This window comes from Pseudorca crassidens, chromosome 2 (genome assembly GCF_039906515.1).
Source record: "Pseudorca crassidens isolate mPseCra1 chromosome 2, mPseCra1.hap1, whole genome shotgun sequence".
NCBI lineage: Eukaryota > Metazoa > Chordata > Mammalia > Artiodactyla > Delphinidae > Pseudorca > Pseudorca crassidens.
Genome location: NC_090297.1, coordinates 165,535,858 through 165,558,118, shown reverse-complemented (window position 1 = coordinate 165,558,118; position 22,261 = coordinate 165,535,858). Strand labels below are relative to the sequence as shown.

Genomic DNA, 22,261 nt, shown 5'->3' with positions numbered 1-22,261 from the left:
TGGGAGAAAATATTTGCAAACAAAGCGACCGACAAGGGATTAATCTCCAAAATATACAAGCAGTTCATGCAGCTCAATATCAAAAAAAAAAAAATGCAATCAACAAATGGGTGGAAGATCTAAATAGACATTTCTCCAAAAAAGACATACAGATGGCCAAAAAGCACATGAAAATATGCTCAACATGACTAATTATGAGAGAAATGCCAATCAAAACTACAATGAGGTATCACCTCACACCGGTCAGAATGGCCATCATCAAAAAATCTACAAACAATAAATGCTGGAGAGGGTGTGGCGAAAAGGGAATCCTCCTACACTGTTGGTGGGAATGTAAATTGGTACAGGCACTATGGAGAACAGTATGGAGATTACTTAACTAAAAATAGAGCTACCATATGACCCAGCAATCCCACCACTGGGCATATATCCGGAGTAAACAATGATTCAAAAAGCTACATGCACCCCAATGTTCATTGCAGCACTATTTATAATAGCCAAGTCATGGAAGAGTCTTTTAGATTCAGATCAAAATGTGATGCTATCGTCCAGAGAGCAATGCCATCCCTAAGCCTCTCACATCTCTAGGCAGAGCTGAGCTGCTGGGCAAATTCACAACTCTCATCAATGTGTAATAGATCTTGATCAATTATAAGACTTCAGTCATTTATGGGAACAGAGTTTTTATGCTGTTGCGTTATATAAATCTGATTTCTTTGGGCGGGTGTATAAATATTATTTGTCAGTATAAATAATTTGTTATACCAATTTGCTGGCTTTACTCATCTGTAAATCCTGAGTCTCTAAAAACCCTGATGTGTGATTCATGTACCCATACCTCCCCAATCCTAAGGGACAGAAGCCTTTCCTGTCACACATGCTGCCCTCTTAAACTGTCATCCTTGGTCTCACCTCCCTTTCCTTATCAAACCCTGGTCACAGTAACTTGAGTCATGCCCTCCCATACCTGAAGCTCCTGAAATGGGGGCCACCCTCTCCCATTCAGCTGCATCCTCCAATCCCACTGCCAGATTGGTTAGCATTTTCTTGGACTTTTCTACAAGATTTCAAACCACTAAGCAGCCCCTCTTTCCTGAATCTCTTGCCTCGTTGCCGGGACAGGACAGCACCACCTGGCTCCCTTTCCCCCTCATCCCTAACCCACCCCTGTCCCCCAAGTTCCAGCCTCAGACCTCTGACCCCTCATTCCTGAAGAGCTCACTTATGCTTTGGCTCCCACCTCCCCTTCATGAGGACACAACCTCCAACTTGGGCCCCTCTAGGCTCCAGGCTGGAATTTCCAGCAGCGCCCTGGACACCTGCACCTGGGCGTCCTGCCAGCTCCATGTTTCTAACACTGGATTCCTCATCATCTTCCCCAAAGCACATTCCCAGTCAGAGATGCCACGTCTCTGTCCATCCACTTGTTCCGCAAGCACAGGGCAGGTTATTGCAGCAGCGGGCAGAATCCGGCCCCCGCCCTCAGGGATGAGAGAACTCAGACAGTAATCAAAGAAATAGATATAAACTACAACGCAGATGGTGATGAAAGAAAATACAGCAGGCTTCAGAGACAGCTGCAGCGAGAGGCTCTATTTTACGCAGATGTTCATCGCTCTCGGTCAAGATGCGCTCCTCCAATAAGTGAGTCTGGAGAGAGAAGAGGATAAGATCTCACCGCGGGACGCATTGATGTCTAGAGAGGAGGGGGGGCAGCCTGGGAGACCGAGAAGGAGCTGCTAGGGCAGTAAGAGGACAACGAGGAATAAGGGCCTCGAGGCAAAGGCAGGAAAAGTGTTTCAGGAAGGTCAACCGAGGCCAGTGCCCCAGTGGGGTGAAGACTGAGAATAGACCTTTGGATCCGGCAACATGGAGGTCACAGAGACAAGACAGGGGTAGATTCAGTGGCGTGTGGAGGAGACGGGTGAGAGAACGAGAGGTGAGAGACGAGCTAGAAACAGCAAGTCTTCCGCGGAGCTTTGCAAAGAACTGGAGCAGCAGCTAAAAGAAAACAAAATCTAGGGTGGGGTTTGTTACGTTGGGAGGTTACCGCATGTTATTTGTATGCTGGTGTAATCCAGTGGAGGAGGAAACTGTGTGGGGCAAAGAGAAGAGGTCGTTGCAGAAGCGAAGCACTTGATGGGAGAGAAGGTTTAGGACCCGGCGCGCCTGTGGACAGCGTGCTTTCAAGAGGAGCAGGAAAGGGTCTCGTTGACACCTCCCTAAAGCCCTAATCTCGCCTCTAATCTACACTCCAGATTCTTCAGTCTTGAATCAATGGCCAAACATGGTCTTTTATTTACCGGGTACTGTCGATCACTTTCACCACGTGGTTTTTGCTCTCACTGCCCTCACTCACAGATCTATTATTACAAGTCTTCTTCTCTATAAAATATGTTTGCTTCAGCGTTCAAAGCACAATCACAGGGAGCCCTCACCTGCCCAGATGAGCAGGCCAAGAAGTTTCTCCCCATCGCTGGACATGGTCTGTGGAGAAGGGGCGCTCCTTGAGGCCTGTTTCCGCAATCATGGCCCTCCAGATGCTGGTCTCCGCTGCCTCCTGCCCATCTGGGCTCCCTGATGGAGCCCAGAGAATGAAAGCAGGGCAAAGAGAAGGCCCCCAGGAGCTACAGCTGCTGTGACAGGTGCTCTCCACACTCACCCACGGATCCCAGGACCACCAGACCTCTCAGCTTCTGACCTACTCATTCAGCAGAAACAGCCTAGGCCAGGGGCAATGGCTCTTAGCAATGACCTCTGTCCAGCCACAAATTCTTAAGGAACAAGTACAGCTCTGCGGATGCCTAAAATCAGTCCTGGCTTCTCCCGTGGCTTTGCATGGAGGTGTGCACCTGGCAGGCACAAGCCAAACACTGCTGAAGCTGCTCCCCCACTGCCACAGCTGGAAGTCACCCTGCAGGGTCAAGGGTAGCTCATCCCCAGCATTGGAGGTGCCCCAGGCCTTCACACAATCAGAGTCTGGGCCTGCGAAAGGAGGAAGGTGCTCTTTCACCCAGCCCAAGGACTGTCTTACTCTTGCCCAGGATGATTGACCGTTGAAACATCAATTTCTTGAACAGTAAAATCCCATCCCTACCTGTAAGGACCTGGCCATTTTCTAGGAGCTCAACGATAAAATAATCCAACATGGATATATTTTCCAAAGTCTAAGCTATTCAGGCCTCTCAATGTCTTGGCAATGAAGATAATGCTAAATTTTATACAGATAAACCCCCAAATATTAAGAGCTAATCCAAAAGAAGTTAATTATTGCTCTCATAAAATCCATTGGGTACTGGAGAGCTGGATGGAGCTCTGGTCCATATAGTCATTCAGGATCCAGGCTAAGCGAGCATCAGGCATCTTCAATACCCGGTTTCCAAGGTCACTGCAGTGCAATTCTGACACCAACTATCTAGACTCAGCAAAGACCCCACAAGCTTAGGGCACGGCCCCCACTTAAGACACCAGCTGCCAGCTCAGGCCACCCACACTTCTGCCCAACTAGCTACAAATTTGGAGGTCTCCACAACCCCCTCAGGCTTGATAATTCACTAGAATGACTTGCACAACTTAGAAAATTACTGTATTTGCAATTACAGTTTTATTATAAAGGATACAAATCAAGACCAGCCAAATGAAGGCAAGGTCTGGGAGGGTCTCAAATGTGGAGCTTCCATGTCTTCTTCCCAGGGAATCAGGATGTGTCACCCTTCTGCCACATCAGTGTGTTCACCAACCAGGAAGATCACCCAATCTCAGCATCCAGGGTTTCCATGGGGGTTTCATTACATAGGCATGATTGATTGAATCATTGGTCACATGATGGAACTCAATCTCCAGCACCACCACCCCCATCCCTTTCCCAGAAGTCAGGAGATCAGGCTGATATCACATGACTCAAAACTTCCATCTTCTGATTCCATGGTTGTTCTTTCCCATGGCCAACCGCCAACCTGAAACTATCAGCGTGCCCATAATGAGTCACCTCGTTAGCACGAACCCAGCTGTGGTCCCAGGGCCCATCATGAATAACAAAGACAAAAGCTCCGTCACCTTGGTCCTCAACACCCACCTGGCTGATAACGGAAGAGAGAAAGTAGACAATTTCCCAAGAAGTAGGTATGAGCCAGGCCTGGAGGTGATATACGTGGCCACACCTAATTGCAAGAGGATCTGGAAATTTTGATCTAACTGTATTCCCAGGAAGAAGAGAAAACAGATTTATTGAACAGTAATGCCACAAGGATACCTTATTAACCTGGGATAATAATATTTGTCTTAGAGGGACAGGCTGAGGATAAGCGATTATAAAGTTTCTTAGCATATTACTTGGTACATGATGGGCAAATGATTAGCCTCCTAACTATTCTCCCTTCCTCCTTTCTCCCTGATCTGTCTTCTCTCTATTCTTTTCTACCCTTTGTTTCCTCTTTAATATTTCTTAAAGTTCTACTTTTCTCAAATCTTTCCCTACTCCCCACCCCATCTGGAGAACTTTGACAGTTCCCCCGTTGCCTTCAGGGCAAAGTCCAAACTCCAGAATCCGGCATTAAGGCTCCCACCCCAAATTTCCTACTTGCCCGCCCGTAACCCCCCATCATGAAACAACTCCTGCTCTCAGAACATACCATGCAGGTCTGCTTCAATTAGATTCTATCTGATCTCTGGCCCCGCCGAAATCATACATATATTTCAAGACCTAACTCATTTCCCATTTTCTCCGTGAACCTCTACTGTCCACCCAGGTGTCACTCCCTCAGACTGAACATGTCATCTCTTCCTACTGGGCATTTGTGATACTTCTTCATATTATTCATTAACTTCCATCTGTGTAAGTCTTCTTACCGCAACTCTATTCTAATTCCCTGAGGGCAAGAACCATGTCCTGTACTCCTTGCATCTCTCTAGGTTACCTAGGGCAGCACTTTTTTGCAGAAAAGAGACCTAAATAAGTACATGTTGATTGAGGCATGAACTTCAATAGTACAATGTACTAGGAAGAGTTCAGATCTGAGCCTAAAATCCAATTACAACATTTTCAAGCTGCATAATCAGAGACAAGGTCATCCTTGAAGACATCTCTAAATCAAGGCTAATTAGTGCTACCAGACAGGGCGGTTGTGAGTAGTAAGTGAGATAAATGTATGTAACGCACCTCGTGGTTTCCTAAAACACAGTGTGCCCTCAACAAATGTTAGTTCCCTTGCCCAGCCACCCTACCTGAAACTGACGACACAGAATGACCTGGGAGGAGACAGGCAAAGCTGACAAATGTACTTTACATTCCAAAGCTCAAAGATTCTGGCCCGGGGGAGGGCGGTGGGGCTCAGCTCTTTTGACAATATGCGGAAGACAAGATGCTCTTTGACTCTCGGGAGGCCTGAAACAAGGTTTGGGAGATGGCGAGATGCTAGCAAGTTCAAAATCAGAGTTATTTCAAGAATCGTTTGCATCTCAAAGGTTTGACCTCAGCAGGGAGCTGGAGACTGTCCACCACTCTGTCACTTTGGCAGGAAGGTGAATGTTCAGCCCCGAAGAATCACTGGCCCAGACAGCCCTGGTTTAATAGCCCAGCAGTAAGGGGACTGGCCTGTCCCAAACCAAATGGGGGAGGATGGAGGCTCATTCGCTCAGGCCTAGACCAGCAAGCTCATGTCCCCCTTCCATGCTGACAGATGTCTTAAACTGGCCCTTAGGAGAGCCACCCTGTGGGACACCCAGTTGAGTCCATGGCTCTTTATAACACGATGAATGGGTGCAACTCGGGATAAAAATAAAGCCCTGCACCTACGTGGAGGAGTAGATGTATATCTGTATGTCCTTTGAATTATCATCAGTGATTGAACGAGAACTCATTGCATATTCTTTCCAGAGCAGCCTCTAGGCACTTTTTAATCCGAGGGAAAAGGCAGAGTCTCTGCTTCTCATATGGGGCAGTTGAGTCTCCTGCCTACCTGCTTTCTCAGAGACCTGAGTTAGCCTCCCAGCTCTACCACCCACCTGCCCCAGGACTTTCCGAAGTGATTCACCTTCGTTTCGTCAGATGTACTGACCTTGCACGTGCCGTGAGCATTAACTGAGAAAGCTGATGTCCCTAAAGTGCTAGCAGTGCCCCTACTGCGCCATCCATGAGAGCTATCAGTACATTATTACACGTCAGGAAACTGAAGAGCAGAGACTAAATTGTAACAGTTTATTAAGCACATGTAGGGACCGAGTCTGGGCAGACACAAGCAAAAATGAAAAGGGACTGAATTGGTGGGAATGGCATTAGCCCATCTCAATTTGAGGCCCCTCTACTGGCTTGAACACTTCTTCTGACATCACGTGTGGCTGTCTGGCCACCTGATTTGCAAACCTTCTAGGTTCTGATCGATGTGCATGCCTTTGGAGAGGTTCAGGCCCTCTCGCAACCATCCTGCCCATTCAATCTATATTTTACAGATGACAGCAGAACACAAAGGCATCAGCGAAATGACATTTCCAAGGTCAAAGGGCTAGTTGGTGGCAGAGCTAGAATGCAGGACTGTTGGGTCTGCAGCCACCCTCTCAATCCTGTACCTTTCTTTCTAAAGCCCTGACCCACATGGGACTTCGCAGTAGCGGCTACAGATGGTGGAGACCAGTGGCAAGATGATTGTGAATTTGCATCAGAGCCAGTGAGTCCAAATCCATTTACAGTTGGGTTGGAGAGACCGCATGGTAACTGCTGGGCAGAGGGGCCAGTGAGAAGTTTGGCCCCATCACCATGACAACATGCAAACAGCACTTCCTCCTTGCCAGTCCCATCCATGGCCACCTGTGATCTTCACTCTGCTTACCTTCTAACGTGGGCCAGAAAAGTGATCCCTATTCTAACTGGTAAAAAACCTGAGGGTCAAAAAAAGTGGCATGGCTGCCTAAGTGCAGGGCCAAGCCGTTCATAATTCAGGAAGAGCCAACCAGACAATTAGAAGAGTCTTCGCATGACGACTACACTTTTATGCAACAGTCGTGACAGAGGCACATCAGTGCCAGATCCCAGGCCTATGGCTGAGCTCAGCTGCTTCTCATTCTCTTCTGAGGCCAGGCCTGCTGGGAGGTTTCATTTAATTGTGTATTTTTATCATTTGATATATGTAGCCAGATGCCTGTAAGCAATAAATGCCCTTTTCCATCAGTTCCAGCAAGAAAATGTACCTGCCATGGTAGTATTTGCTTCATTGGGCTGCTGACTTATTTTAAGAACTAAATCTTTCCTGTTACTATATTTTTCACTCTGGGGTGCATGTACTCCAAGACTGACATTAATAACTTAACAGGGAAGGCACCGTCCTCTCGCGTGAGAACGTAGCGCCACCTAGTGTCCACTCTCTCAACCGCAGTCGAGATAAATAACGGTGGTTAACCTTGACAAAAGTTTTGTGCTCTCAAGGAGAATTTCTACGCGCATTCTTCTCTTCTCGCATAATAGAGCTTGCCTAGCAGTATTATATTTGTGTTATTTTTAATATAAATAAGTTAAGACACAAGGCTCCAACAAGAAAGCTGAGTAAGTTTTCTACTTGCCAACTCCGGGTCATACTTTCCAACTTGGGTGGCTGTCATTTATAAACGATGAGCTCATGAGAGAGGAGGACTAATGCAACCCCCAGGTGCCCAAAGCACAACCGTGGAGAAAGGCAGCCCTCCCGCGGGACCTGATGCAATCGTCCTGGCTTCACTTAGCCTTTCATACCAGCGACTCTAAGCTCTGGATGCAGGATTATCCTCACAGCACCCCCAAGGAGTATAAATCTCAGTGTTACTATTACCTGCAGGAACTCATATGTAAGAGGTGCTAAGTCTTTCCTCTGTGGCAGCTACCCAGAGATGGGGCTGTTTACAGCCCCTGTAAACTCAGCGCCCCTTTGCTCCCCTGCCAGTGCGAGAACCAAAATCTATCATCCCATTATCACTCAGTGGTGCTGGCCTTCAAGCTCCCCATTCTTTTCAGGTATCTAGAGCAGAGTTTCTCGATCATCAAACCAGAGTTTGGCACCATGGAGTTGGATGACTCTTTGTTTGGGGGCTGGGTGGCCTGTCCTGTGCACCACGAATGTTCAGCTGCATCCCTAGTCTCTACCCACTAGGTGCCAGTAGCATCCCTCTCCCCCGTTATGGTAATCAAAATATCTCTAGACATTGCCAAATGTTTCCTGGGCATGAAAAATCAACCCTAGTTGAGAACCACTCTTCTAGAAGGCAAGTACACAGAAATATAAGACAGTAATACTAACAACAACAACTACTGCTGCCACTGCTACCACTTAAAAGGCACAAATTGCATGCTAAGGGGTTTATGACATTATCTTATTTAATCTTCACAACCCAGAAACCAGTTTGTGTTGACTCTCTGAGGAAATACTTTACAGATAAAGAGACTGGAGCTCAGAGATGTCAGGTAATGTGGCCAAGGTCACACAGCCAGCAGTGGCAGTTACCATTTAAAACCAGGCTTTTGTGACTCCAAACCCTGAGCTCATCACCACCTCCAGATCCCGGGACCACAGGTCACACGTGTCTCTGGAACAGTCTTGATTGTCCACAGTCCTTCTAGAGTGTGCTAGCACCATTAAAATAATATATCCAGGTTTAGGTTTAAAGACATAAAGACTGTAGCTCTTCTCTGTAAGAAAATCAATCCAAAGTGTTATGGCAGAGGAGATTTTGCTCCAGGGGAAAGCCCTGGGTCTGGGTTCAGACCCTGTGGCCAATAATTGACTATATGGCCTTTATTTGGGGTCAATTATTTAAGCTCTCAAATCTCTGTTTATTCATCTACAAGATAAAAAGGATGGGTTAAATGAGGTTTTCAGCCCTGGATGCACACTAAAATCATGGAGAGCATACTAAAAGGAACGCCTAGGAGTCACCCGAAACCAATGAAAGCAGAATTTCTGGGGCCTGGGCAATAACATTTCTAAGCCCCCAGGTAACTCAGTGTGCGGCCAGAACTGAGACTCATGGGACTAAGCCCCTCAAGTTCAGTGTTTCTACCTTAGGACCCAACTCCCCTGAGACGGGAGGTCCTCTTTTCCCCCTTCCACAACACACAAAGCTGTTTTGGGGGTGCCTAGCTTCTCTGTCTCCTAAGACTGTCCCAAAAGCCTTGAACAATTTCCTGGGACCTCCTCAGTGTCTCAACTGCCCTCCAGTCCCTGAACGCAACATTTCCAGCCTCTCATCCTACCAACCCAAAGTCTGGAAATCCCACCCCACTGTCTATGGCAGGTGGTGGGTGGAAACTCCTTCTACAAAAGGCTGCAAAGAGCAGGGAACATGACAGAAGACAGCTGACAGCTGCGTCCAAGAAAGACTATCCCCCGCCTGGCCTCACTGAGCGCTTGCCCAGTCTGACTTTAATAAGGTTAATTCTAATCCGTGGTCTTTGGGGAGGTGAGAGAATCTCCTCTTTCTGGACAAGACTCACTGCCTCCTATATCAGCTCAGAGAAGAGTGATAACATCTCACTCAGCAGGTCCCCGAGAGGAGCTCTGGATGCAGAAATGGGGCTGCATCCCTTCTTTTGCCTCCTGCCACCTCCGTTTCCGACAGATGATAGGAGGGCTTCACTCAGTACTTCTAGGACCAAATGAGTAATAAAAGTAATTTACATCAGTAAGCGCTCCCCAGACACCAGGCTCCGGATAGAGTATTTACACGCACTTCTTCATTTCTTCTTCCCAAGTACCCACGTGAGAAGGCATTATTGTTATTAACATCATCATCATCATTATCCCCATTTTACAAATGAGGAAAGCGAGTTGTCTGCATTCACCCTTCCTGTTCCTCAGCCTTGGTCCCCATGATGCCACCAACTATCTGAATGATGGCGGTTTCCCACCGGCCCATGAGCTCTACAGGGACAGGGACCACATCCGGTTTGGTTCACCACTGACTCCCAGACTGGCAGGAAAAGAGCCAGAATTCAGGCTCAGGTAGGCTGGGCCCTGCATGCCTGGACAGTCTGTAAAGAAGGCTGAGAAACCATTTCCTGGGAGCTGAGCAACCTGTCAGGAGTGTGGACCATGACAGACACGAAAGAGAGTATCAAAGGAGGATAAATGGCTAGTGGTGTCAAGTACTGCCAAGACACCGAGGTTTTATCCATGACGAGGCCAGGGAGGGTCATTTCAGGGGAGCTCTGGGGTAGAAGGGAGCTGGAGGGTTGAATGAGTGGGAGGTGAGGAACAGAAAGAACTGTTACCAAGTCCAAGCTTGTACTGCTCTCCGCAACACGGGCCAATAAATCGAGAGACAAATTGTTGGGGCAAGAAATAGGGACTTTATTTGGAAAGCCAGCAGACCAAGAAGATGGCGGACTAGTGTCCCAAAGAACCATCCTCCTCAAGTTGGAACTCAGGCCTCTTTTATACTGAAAGAGGAGGAGGGAGAGTCCTGGTTGCAGCCAAACTCCAGAGGAGATGTGTTAATTGCTTCCTCCCTGCAGCCATTCACACATGGGCCTGGTCCTGTGAGCTAAACAAAGGTATTTTAGCTTAATGCTCATTACCTTGGAGGCAGGGTTCCCAGAGAGGGGCCATTATGTATAATTTAAGCTTTAGTGATTAACTTGTAACAGAATACAAAGTTTCTTCCCTATTATGGAACAAGTGAAGACAACTCCCTGGGGTGGAGGGAGAGTTTGTTTTGGTTTGTTTTCTCTTGTTTTATTATGCTTTTTGTGAGAGAGATTCCAGCACGTTAAAAGCTGATGGGAAGTGTCCAGTGGAGACTGAGAGGCTGAACGTTGGAGGGATAGAGGGTAGAGTGGGTATTGCAGGTCCCCGGCTGTCTCTGCCACAGCCAGAGGGAAGGCCAGAGGGCCGACCAGACCTCGCAGGTCCACGTGGTGGTACCTGAAGGGGAAGTGAGTCTGGCCCTGGGCTGGCATCTTTACACCAGAATTTTGTTCTACCCTCACGACCACCCTGAGAAGGATGGACACTTTAGCCCCTCTGCACAAGTGAAAAAAACGGATCCTCAAAAGTTAGGTAACTTCGGTGCTGCCAGCAAAGGGCGGAGCTGGGCTGGGCACCAGGCCCCTCTGACAATGAAGACTGAGCTGGTCCATGGTGCAGCCTGGAGCCCTCTGCAGTCAGCAAAAGGTGACCAGGACCAGGTGTCACTAGATTCTAACTCAGTTACCAGACCCCAGAGTCCCCGGTCTTCCCACTGCCCTGCCCTCCCCCTGCACTTTGATCTACAAGTGATCAACCTTCACCTTCCCGGAGTGAGCCAGTCTTTGTTGGCTCAGCAGCTCATGAACAGATGCCAGGATCAGTGGCACCAACCAAATGAGACCTTGTCTGAGCTAGTAAATTAGCTCAGCAGGTGGTGGGGCTAGGGGTGCATCTTCTCCAGCCTCTTTGGTCTTCACCCCTCCAGATTCCTCCCTCCCAGAACAACCTAAACACCAGCAACCCCGGTCCCACCACTAACTGGCCGTGCACCCTGACCCAATGACACCCCCGCACGGCTGGTGCACACCTAGCTCCAGACTCAGAATTGAAGTGCGTGCATCGATCCCATCCAAAAGGCCAGCAATCTGATTAAAATCCTGTCTGAGAGAGGTCTATTTTGCATGAGATGGGACCAACATCCAGGAGATGAATTTTGTTACAATGATTTTAATAAGCGGGTGCAATCCATCGGGCATAGGGCAGGGAGGCATTCGCTCTTGAACTGCCCCCAGGAAGGTCAGAGTCCGCCCACCCACGTGTGGGACACATCTGGCCTGTTAAAATCAGACACAGGGCTTCCCTGGTGGCGCAGTGGTTGAGAATCTGCCTGCCGGTGCAAGGGACACGGGTTCGTGCCCCGGTCCGGGAGGATCCCACGTGCCGCGGAGCGGCTGGGCCCGTGAGCCATGGCCGCTGAGCCTGCGCGTCCGGAGCCTGTGCTCCGCAACAGGAGAGGCCACAACAGTGAGAGGCCCGCGTACCGCAAAATAAATAAATAAATAAATAACAAATCAAACACAGAGACCAGACTCACAAAGTCCCTGAGCAGACAAGACCAGTTTACTTATACAAGCAAAGCTTAATTTAGCTTCTTTTGCAAAACAAGCAAAATGTTAACTTGACCTAGATCACTTCTTCCTTATGCTGCTGAAAATCAGAAGCAAAACATAAACTGTTCCCCAAAACTGATACGAGGTAACCAAGAAACCAATTCTTTTTCATTTCAGAACATTCTAATATTGTAAACAATTCTAATACTGTAACCAATCGCTGTGAAGAATCAACAGTCACAGACTCCACACTATATAAGCTGCTCTATAGCAATATTCCTTGGAGCTCATTCCATGGTTCGGTTTCAGTGCTCCCCATTTGCAAACCATCTTTTTGGTGCGTGCACAATACTCTTACTATTTACTGCTTCAGTGACTCATTGGTTTTACTTCTGTTTTTCTTTCTGAACCCTTGACAGCTGGAAGCGGTATGGGTCCGGGCTGTTGAGAAGAGCTGTGTGCCCTGAGTCATTCTAGAGGATGCTATAGCCCCTCCCACCAAGGGTCTGGGCAAATAGAGGAGAGGGTCATCTAGGACTCAGGGTCCCTGACCCCAGCATCCCAGATTCTGAGCCCCTGAGGCCCTCCTGTGTCCTGAGTTCCCATCAACCTGGGGGTGGGGGGGAGGTGCGGGTCAGAGTTCAGACACCTGGGCCAGGCAGCCAGCTTCACTGGACACTAAGAACATTGCAATGCACTCAGGTATTTACCCTTCCTCTCTAGCACTAAATGGAAACCTGGATGGCAGGGATTCCTATTCTGCTCATTTTGAATCTCCTGTAACTAGACAACCCTGTATGCTCTATGCTTCCTGAGACATGGGGCCACAGTCCCTAACTGCTCTCACTTCCACTTGTGAATCTGTGTTGGGTTTATAAAGCAATAGGGTCCTCGACTTCCTGCCCCTCCCCTTCTTTAGTGATTTTCCTCTCTCTCTCCAAGCCCAGACTCTGGGATTCTCCCAGCTAAGGGGTCCTATTCCCACCCCACACCCCTAGATCACTTGTGGGTGGGTGTACAGAGGGACCAGATCCCAGGGAGGACCCTCCAATTTCCTCCCTCTCTTCACATCCTGGCCCTCGGGTACCCACTGAAGAGCCTACCTTTCATCTTGGACGTCAGCCCCTTCCCCTCCTGGGGCCAAACTTCCTCATCTTCAAAATGAAGTGCAGGCTACATAAACTTGAAAGTCCCCCCTGACCCTTACACCTCACGTCCTCACCTGATTTTGGATGGGATAAAATAAGGCCTGCTCCCAGGACAGCGGATGCAGGAACAGTGATGCCGAGGACAGTGCAGCAGAGCCGCTGCCGCAGGTGGGTGGAGACCCGACCTCTGTCCTACATCCCCACCTCCCGGATGCAGGAGACTCAGCCCTGCACAGCTGGAGAGAAAGGAGAGCTTGTGGGTGACCGGCAAGCAAAGCAAACTGCCATGCACACTGCTGCCTTACAGCAAAAAAAAAAAAAAAAAAAAAAAACCACAGCATAGTTGAGGGACTTCTGTTTCTATGTCCTCCTCTCCCTTCACCCAAATTGGACCTTGGAGGCCTTCCCTGCTCCCAGTGCCTCAAGCCGGAATCTCCCCCTGAGATGTTCTGCTCTGGGTCAACCATACACTAGGGGGAGATGTTCAGCCTATGAAGAACAACGCCTGTCATGTTTGTATCTGGTACTTCACAATCTCTGACCACTGTCAAGTTCACAACTGTGTTGAATCCCCCAGAGTGCTCTGAGATAGAACCAGAATGATGGCCTCCATTTTACAGGTGGTGAAAGGGCTTGAGCTAGAGCTCGATGGAGGGGGTCAAGAGAAGGAGGAAGGGATATAAAATTAAATATAAAACCCTCCCAGACATGGTCCTCTAATGCCGTGTTACTTATGAGCAAATTACATTCTTTATAGGATGCCCACCCTACTGATCTTTCGTCCTACAGTTCAGAAGTTTGAGTTGAGAGGAGAGGGTCCATTTTTCCGTCACATCCCACCTGCGGCTGCCTGCAGATCCTCTTCACCAGGGCTGTGGGGAAGGCTGATGCAGGTGAAAATCGCTGGTGAAGCTCCCACTGGCCAGAAGCAGCATGGGATCAAGAGAATGGAGGGGTGCCTTGCTGCTGCCTTGATTCAATGCCTGATCTACTTGTTACAGGTTAACTTGTGTCCCCTCAAAATTCTCATGTGGCAGTCTTAACCCCCAGTACCTCACAATGTGGCCTGTTTGGAGACAGAGTCTTTACAGAGGTAATCAAGTTAAAGTGAGATCACTAGGGTGGATCCTAATCCAACATAACTGGTGTCCTTATAAAAAGGGAAATTTGAACACAGACATGGACACATATAGAGGAAAGAGACACCGGGAGAGGACAGCCATCTACAAGCCAAGGAGAGAGGCCTGGGTGGGATCCTTCCTCAAAACCCTTGGAAGGAAACAACCCTGCCAACACCTTGAATTTGGACTTGTGGCCTCCAGAACTGTAAGACAATGCGTTTCTATTGTTTAAGCCCCACCGTGTTTGATATTTTGCCAAGGCTAGAAACAAATGCACTCCTCAGAATCACCTCAGATGGAAAATAAGCCAGTTCTTGGTGCTTTTGGCAAGATGACGTGAGACATTAAAATCAGGCTAAGATGTTACAGGCAGAAGAAGCCACATAACATGAGAAATGGAGGGGTTTCCTAGGCTTGCTGAAGAGGGAGGAGAAGTTTGTATGCAAACAATGAAACTACCCGAGGAGTTTGCCCTTTATCCTTAGAACAATGAGAAGCCCCTGGAGGCTCCTGGAGCAGAGGAAGGAGGAAAGCCTCGCAATAGGCCAGTCAATCTCAGAGCAAAGGGCAGGGAAACAGGACAATAAGAAAATCCGATAGGCCAAGGAAACTAAAGGGTGTTAAAAATTCCAACTTGTATGGAGAGGCTGTGGAAGTGGAAGTAAAGGAAAATGATGACACGACACCTCCCAAAACGTCTCCCTGATTTCTCCTGGCTCACAAAATGAACATCATCGTAGATGTCATTCATTCAGTATTTATTGAGCACCTACTGTATGCTAGACACTATTCTAGATGCTGGGAATACAGCGGGGAATAAAACAAAAACCCTTGGCCTCGAAGAAGGAACATCCTAACCTGGAGAGAATAATAGACATAATATTAAGCACAGGGCTTCCCTGGTGGCGCAGTGGTTGAGAGTCCACCTTCCGATGCAGGGGATACGGGTTCGTGCCCTGGTCCAGGAGGATCCCACATGCCGCGGAGCAGCTGGGCCCGTGGGCCATGGCTGCTGAGCCTGCGCGTCCGGAGCCTGTGCTCCGCGACGGGAGAGGCCACAACAGTGAGAGGCCCGCGTACCGCAAATAATAATAATAATAATAATAAGCACATTATCTAGAAGGAAAGAAAGCTAAGTAGCATGAGGCAAAAGGGCAGGATAAGGAGGACAGTGCAGCTTTAAAGGGGCAGGGGGTGGGTGTCTTGTTGATAAACGGAATGTGAGCAGACACCTGAAGAAGGTGAGGGAGAGAAGCCTGCAGACCACTGCGAGCGGGTGACCACCATCCTCCTTCGCGCGGTGACGGGTCATGCTGCGGGCATAATTTCATTCCCTCAGTAAAGAGTTAATTAAGCAAAAGGAAATAAGGCATCGTTTCATGATCCCAATCATTAAAAAAAGAGCAGGGACAGAGCTTTACTTATTCACTCTAATGTCTAATAGTATGTAATTACTCAATAAATGTGTTGAATCAATTAATTCATCCATAATCGATAACTTATTTAAGTTATAAGAACCAAAGACATTCCCCCTATAACTTCCCTATAAGTGCGAAACTTGATACAATTTGTCATATAAACACTAGATTGGAGAATTTTTTAAGACGTAAAGGTACCACTCATAACGTCGTCGGAACATTATTTCATTCTTGCATTTTCCCTTCCAGCACTTATCTGTATGCATAACTTATCGTAGGTGTGATTTAGTATTTTGTAATCATAAAATTTTGAGACTGGGCTTTTTTCTACTTATTGTGTTGTCTTTATAATTGTCACTGATAGAGGATGCACAGGGTCAGTTTCAGACTGCCAGAAAGCAATGTTGCTTCCAATGTCCCTGAACTAGAGAAGTGCCCGTAGAAGACAGGCTCCATAGCTCAGTGGTTAGAGCACTGGTCTTGTAAACCAGGGGTCGCGAGTTCGATCCTCGCTGGGGCCTCGTGTTCCTTAGTACTATTTTTTAAAATCGTCCTGTATAAACAAGCACCAAAATGCAAAGTGATTTCTGAAAACGTTACTTCTGGCAGGATTAAAAGTTACTCCTGAAACGCAAATCATGAGCATCCTTACTGTGCTTTAGAAGTGACCCGGAAGAGAAAATCCTGGAATGCAACAAAGAGCAGGAAAAAGAAAAGAAAAGCGGTCCTCTGCGACCCAGCGCTACCCGGACCTGCGGCCCAAGAACCGGCAAAAGGGAGGCGCGAGGCTCCACCAGCTAGTTTTCAACGCCCTGCAGACTCCCAGCACTGAGTTACAAAAGGAAAAGGGGCGGCCGGCGCTGGGAACTCGACCTCCGGCGGGGCGCGCGGGGCGCGCGGAGGCGGTGCTGCGCTTGCAGTTACGCCGCTCGGCCGGCGGGCGGCGCTGTGGCCAGGCTCCCCCTCTCCTGTTCCCGGCCGGCGAGTGCACCTTCCGACACTATTCCCGGGGCTCAGAGAATGGCCAGCGTGGCCTGGACTGAGGCCCGCGCTGCGATGACACGTGGCAGCCCTGGCTTCGGAGCCCAGCCTGGCTCCAAGGTCCTGCCCCCTTCGAGAGGAAGGGGGAGCGATTCATAAAAATAGTCTCGGGCGGTTTGGGAAGCCAAGTTTTGCAACCGGTTTCATTTCTCCGTTTTTTCCCTGAATTTCAGAATGTCGCGTGACAGTAGGGTCACGAGAGCCTTTTCTGAATAAATGAATTCTCTCCACCCAGGATTTCTTGATAAAGGATTGTCTGTAAAGTAGCCACTAGTCACATGTGGCCACTGAGTGCCTGAAACGTGGATATTCCGGATTGAGATGTGCTGAAAGAATAAAATACACATTGGATTTAGAAAATTTAGTACCGAAAAAAAAAGTGAACTGTCCCATTAGTAATTTTTAATTGCTTACGTATTGAAACGATAATACTGTAATATATTGGATTAATTAAAATAAGTACATTAAATTTACCTATTTTTTTAATGTGGCTACTAGAAAAATTTTAATTACATGTGTGGCTCCCATTTGCAGCTTTCATATTTCTGTTGGATGGTGTGGGTTCAAGGAGCCAGGGTCCTGTGACCTTGAGTTCAAGGTTAATTCTTAACCCGTGCTCACACCAGGTAAACCTTTCATCTCTGGGTCTCCCAGAGCCAGTACCGTGCCTGGCAAACAGTAAGCATGGCATTGGTTGAAATGAAATCACATATCTCCCCAACGTAATCTAAAACTCCACAAAGAACAAGAGAATGTTTTTGTTTTTTAACACCTTTATTGGAGTATAATTGCTTTACAATGGTGTGCTAGTTTCTGCTTTATAACAAAGTGAATCAGCTATACACATACATATATCCCCATATCTCTTCCCTCTTGCATCTCCCTCCCACCCTCCCTATCCCACCCCTCTAGGTGGTCACACAGCACGGAGCTGATCTCCCTGTGCTATGCGGCTGCTTCCCACTAGCTATCTATTTTACATTTGGTAGTGTATATATGTCCATGCCACTCTCTCATTTCGTCCCGGCTTACCCTCCCCCTGCCCCATGGTGTCCTCAAGTCCATTAAGAGAATGTATTTCTTAAAGTGGGTTAGTTTTGAGAATGATGTAACTGTAAGAATTTCTACCTTGGCTTGCAAGATTTTAGCTCTGGAAAAACACACATGCTTTTTTTGGTTATTTTGCCCTTCTATGGTCTGGATATCTGCTGCTAGGAGTGCTGGGAGACAAGTGGTCAGAGTGCCTTGAGAAAATAGGCCCCATTTATGCAGGAAAAATATACATAATTATCACATAAGGGGCATCACTTCATTGGCGCTGAATGCCTTTTTGCAAAGCCATTTCAAATCCTCAAATACCTTAATACCAAGACTCCTTACCCTGGCTTTACATGGTCATCAAGTAACACAGTTAGTAAGAAAAAGATGCAATCCAGTCCCATCTCCCTCCAGCCATTCCCAGTCCTCATGTTTCATCCCCTTCCCCCTCTTCCTGCCGGTTTCTATAAAGAACAAGCACATGCAGGTGTGCATTTTTCTGAACCTTTCAACTCCTCAGGCTCTAAGGAAGTTGAATACATGTTGGCTGTGACCTAGTGGTTGTTTTCTCACAGTCCTACCCCTTCATGAAAGTTCACAGGCATTGCCAGCCATCTTCCAAAAAATAAAGCCACTTTGCCGGAGAGGAATACCCTGCCTCTCCCCCAGGTTCCCAGCATTTCAGGGTACCTGTTCAGTTCCTTTCTCTAGACCCGCTATCCTCCTGTTGAAAAGCTGTGTTCAGAAAGCCTTGAATTTGATGGATGTGGTCCTCTATTTTAACAGATGAATTCTGAGCACCTTTCTCTCAGGGCTCAAAACACTTTCCAGTGTTTAGGACTCTGCTCTTTCACTGCTGAGGGTGCAGGTTCAATCCCTGGTTGGGGAACTAAGATCCCACAAGCTGCCCAGCATGGCCAAATAAATAAATTCATTAAATTAAATAAAAGCATGACCAAAAAAACCCACTTCCAGGACAGAGACTTTTTTTTTTTAATTGAAGTATAGTTGACTTACAATACTGTGTTAGTTTCAGGTGTACAGCAAAGTGATTCAGTTATATATATACATTTTTTTCAGGTTGTTTTCCATTATAGGTTATTACAAGATATGGAATATAGTCGTCTGTGTTATACGTAAATTCTTGTTGCTTATCTAGTTTATGTATAGCAACTTGTATCTGTTAATCCCATACTCTAATTTATCCCTCCCCACCTTCTTTTCCCTTTGGTGACCATAAGTTTGTTTTCTGTGTCTGCGATCTGTTTCTGTTTTATATATAGATTCACTTGTATTATTTTTTTAGATTCCATGTATAAGTGATATCATATAATATTTGTCTTTCTCTGCCTAACTTCACTTAGTATAATATTCTCAAGGTCCATTCACATTGCTGCAAATGGCAATATTTCATTCTTTTTTATGACTAATAGTCCATTGTGTGTATGTGTGTGTATACATACACACACACACACATATATATATGTGTATATATATATATATTATATATATCACATCTCCTTAAACCAATTGTCTGTTGATGGGCACTTGGGTTGTTTCCATGTCTTGGTTATTGTAAATAGTGATGCTATGAATATTGGGGTGCATGTGTCTTTCCAATTAGAGTTTTCATCTTTTCTGGGTATATGCTCAGGAATGGGATTGCTGGATCATATCGTAACTCTGTTTTTAGTTTTCTAAGAAACCTCCACACTGTTATCCATAGTGGTTGCACCAATTTACATTCCCACCAACAGTGTAAGAAGGTTCCCTTTTCTCCACATCCTCTCCAGCATTTATTATTGTAGACTTTTTAATAACCAGTGTGAGGTGATACCTCATTGTAGTTTTGATTTGCAGTTCTCTAATAATTAGCGATGTTGAGCATCTTTTCATATGCCTGTTGGCCATCTGTATGTCTTCTTTGGAGAAATGTCTGTTTAGGTCTTCTTCCCATTTTTTGATTGGATTGTTTGTTTTTTTGATATTGAGTTGTGTGAACTGTTCGTATATTCTAGATATTAACCCCTTGTCAGTCGCATAATTTGCAAATATTTTCTCCCATTTCATAGGTTGTCTTTTAGTTTTGTTGATGGTTTCCTTTGCTGTGCAAAAGCTTTTAAGTTAGATTAGGCCCCATTTTTTAATTTTTGCTTTTAATGCTTTTGCCTCGGGAAACTGAGCTAAGAAAATATTGCCATGACTTATGTCAGAGAATGTTTTGCCTATGTTCTCTTCTTGCAATTTTATGATGTCATGTCTTATATTTAGGTCTTTGAACTATTTCAAGTTTATTTTTGTGTATGATGTGAGGGTGTGTTCTAATTTCATTGAGTTACATAGAGCTGTCCAGTTTTCCCAACACTTGCTGAAGAGGCTGTCTTTTCTCCATTGTGTATTCTTGCCTCCTTTGTCATAGATTAATTGACCATAGGTAAGTAAATTTATTTCTGGGCTTTCTATTCCATTCCATCAATCTATATGTCTGATTTGTGCTAATACCACAGTGTTTTGATTACTGCAGCTTTGCAGTATTGTCTGATGTTTGGGAGGGTTATACCTCCAGCTTTGTTCTTTTTCCTCAGGATTGCTTTGGTAATTCTGGGCCTTTTGTGGTTCCATATAAATTTTAGGATTATTTGTTCTAGTTCTGAGAAAAGTGTCATGGTTACTTCGATAGCGATCACATTAAATCTGTAAATTGCTTTGGGTAGTATGGCCATTTTAACAATATTAATTCTTCCAATTCAAGAGCATGGGATATCTTTCCATTTCTTGAATCATCTTCAATTTTCTTTATCAATGTTTTAAAGTTTTCAACATATAGGTCTTTCACCTCCTTGGTTTAGTTTATTCCTAGGTTTGTTTGGGTTTTTTTTAACACAATTTTAAACAGTTTGGTTTTTTTTTACTTTCTCTTTCTGATATTTCATCGTTAGTGTTAAATACAACAGATTTCTGTGAATTAATCTTGTATCCTGCTACCTTGCTGAATTCATTTATTAGTTCTAATAGTTTTTGCATGGAGTCTTTAGGGTTCTCTATATAGAGGACCATGTCATCTGCAAATAATGACAATTTTACCTCTTCCTTTCCAATTTGGATACATTTTATTTGTTTTTCTTGTCTGATTGCTGTGGCTAGAACTTCCAATACTATGTTAAATAGAAGTGGTGAGAGTGGGCATCCTTGTCATGTTCCTGAATTTAGCAGGAAGGCTTTCAGCTTTTCACCATTGAGTATCATGTTGGCTGTGGGTTTGTCATACATAGCTTTTGTTGAGATATGTTCCCTCTACCCACTTTGGTGAGAGTCATTATCATGAATGGATGCTGAATTTTATCAAATGCTTTTTCTGTACCTATTGAGAAAATCATATGGTTTTGTCTTTTCTTTTGTTAATGTGGTAAATCACATTGATTGATTTCCATACGTTGAACCATCCTTACAACTCTGGAATGAATCCAACTTGATCATGTTGTACGATCCTTCTTATGTATTGCTGGATTCAGTTTGCTAATATTTTGTTGAGGATTTTTGCATTTATATTCATGAGATAGGGCCAGACCCTATTTTTGCCATACGTCTTTGAAGAAAGATTGTACAGGAAAAAAATGAGACAGAATGAGCTCATATATTCTTTCCAGAGGTTAGATCCAGTCTCCCTGAACTGCACCAGGATTTTCAGCCATCTTTCAACAAAATGATGCAGGGTGTAAGCCCTCCCATCTTTATGTTGATATCTTCATCTGAGAAGCTAAAAGTGTAAAATATCAGGGTTGGTCAGACCCTGAAATTCATTTCTATCCTGGAGAGTGTGTACAGAGAATGTCGCCTGCCATTTCAGTAAACAAAGGATATTGTGGCTATAAGCCATCAGCCACTGCAGCCTCCCCTGACAGTGCACCCTGAGGAGAATTCAGGATGGAGAAAAACAGGAGACTGGCTCTAGAGAGTTAAGATGCATACCTAAGGAATAATTTCAGTGAGCCCAGACTCTTGCATCTTCCCATACATAGAAAAGCACTAAGATCTTTAACTTGAAATGTCTCTTTGTTGTGATTAACATTAATCTTTTGATGTTCAACCACATGTTTTTTGTTTGTTTGTTTGTCTGTTTGTTTTCAGCAAAAACTCCCATATATCCTGGCTCCTCCCTTACCTCTTTGGAACAGTCCCTCAGAGCTACCTGAGGGGCTGCTATCCTGTGCTATAGTCCTCAGTAAGTCTGCCAAATAAAGTATAATTCCCAACTTTTAGATTGTGCGATTTTTTTCAGTCAACTAGAGTGTTCATAAGAGCTACAAAGGTAGGCAAAAGTAAAGAAAAGCAAAACCATGAGACAGGGCAAAGGAAGGTAGCTAAGAGATGATCTAAAAATGATCTTCAGAAAGTGATGACCAGTGTTTTGCATCTTTAATAAAGACAAAACAAGAGGAAGAGAATCAGAGAGGCTTG

The 22,261-nt window shown here is 45.9% G+C and overlaps 1 non-coding gene across 1 annotated transcript; it reads left to right on the top strand.

Moving 5' to 3' along the window:
- Positions 1–16,172: 16,172 nt before the first annotated feature.
- On the top strand, positions 16,173–16,245 carry TRNAT-UGU (transfer RNA threonine (anticodon UGU)). Its single transcript has one exon. It is a non-coding gene; the product is annotated as a tRNA-Thr (tRNA).
- Positions 16,246–22,261: the final 6,016 nt, after the last annotated feature.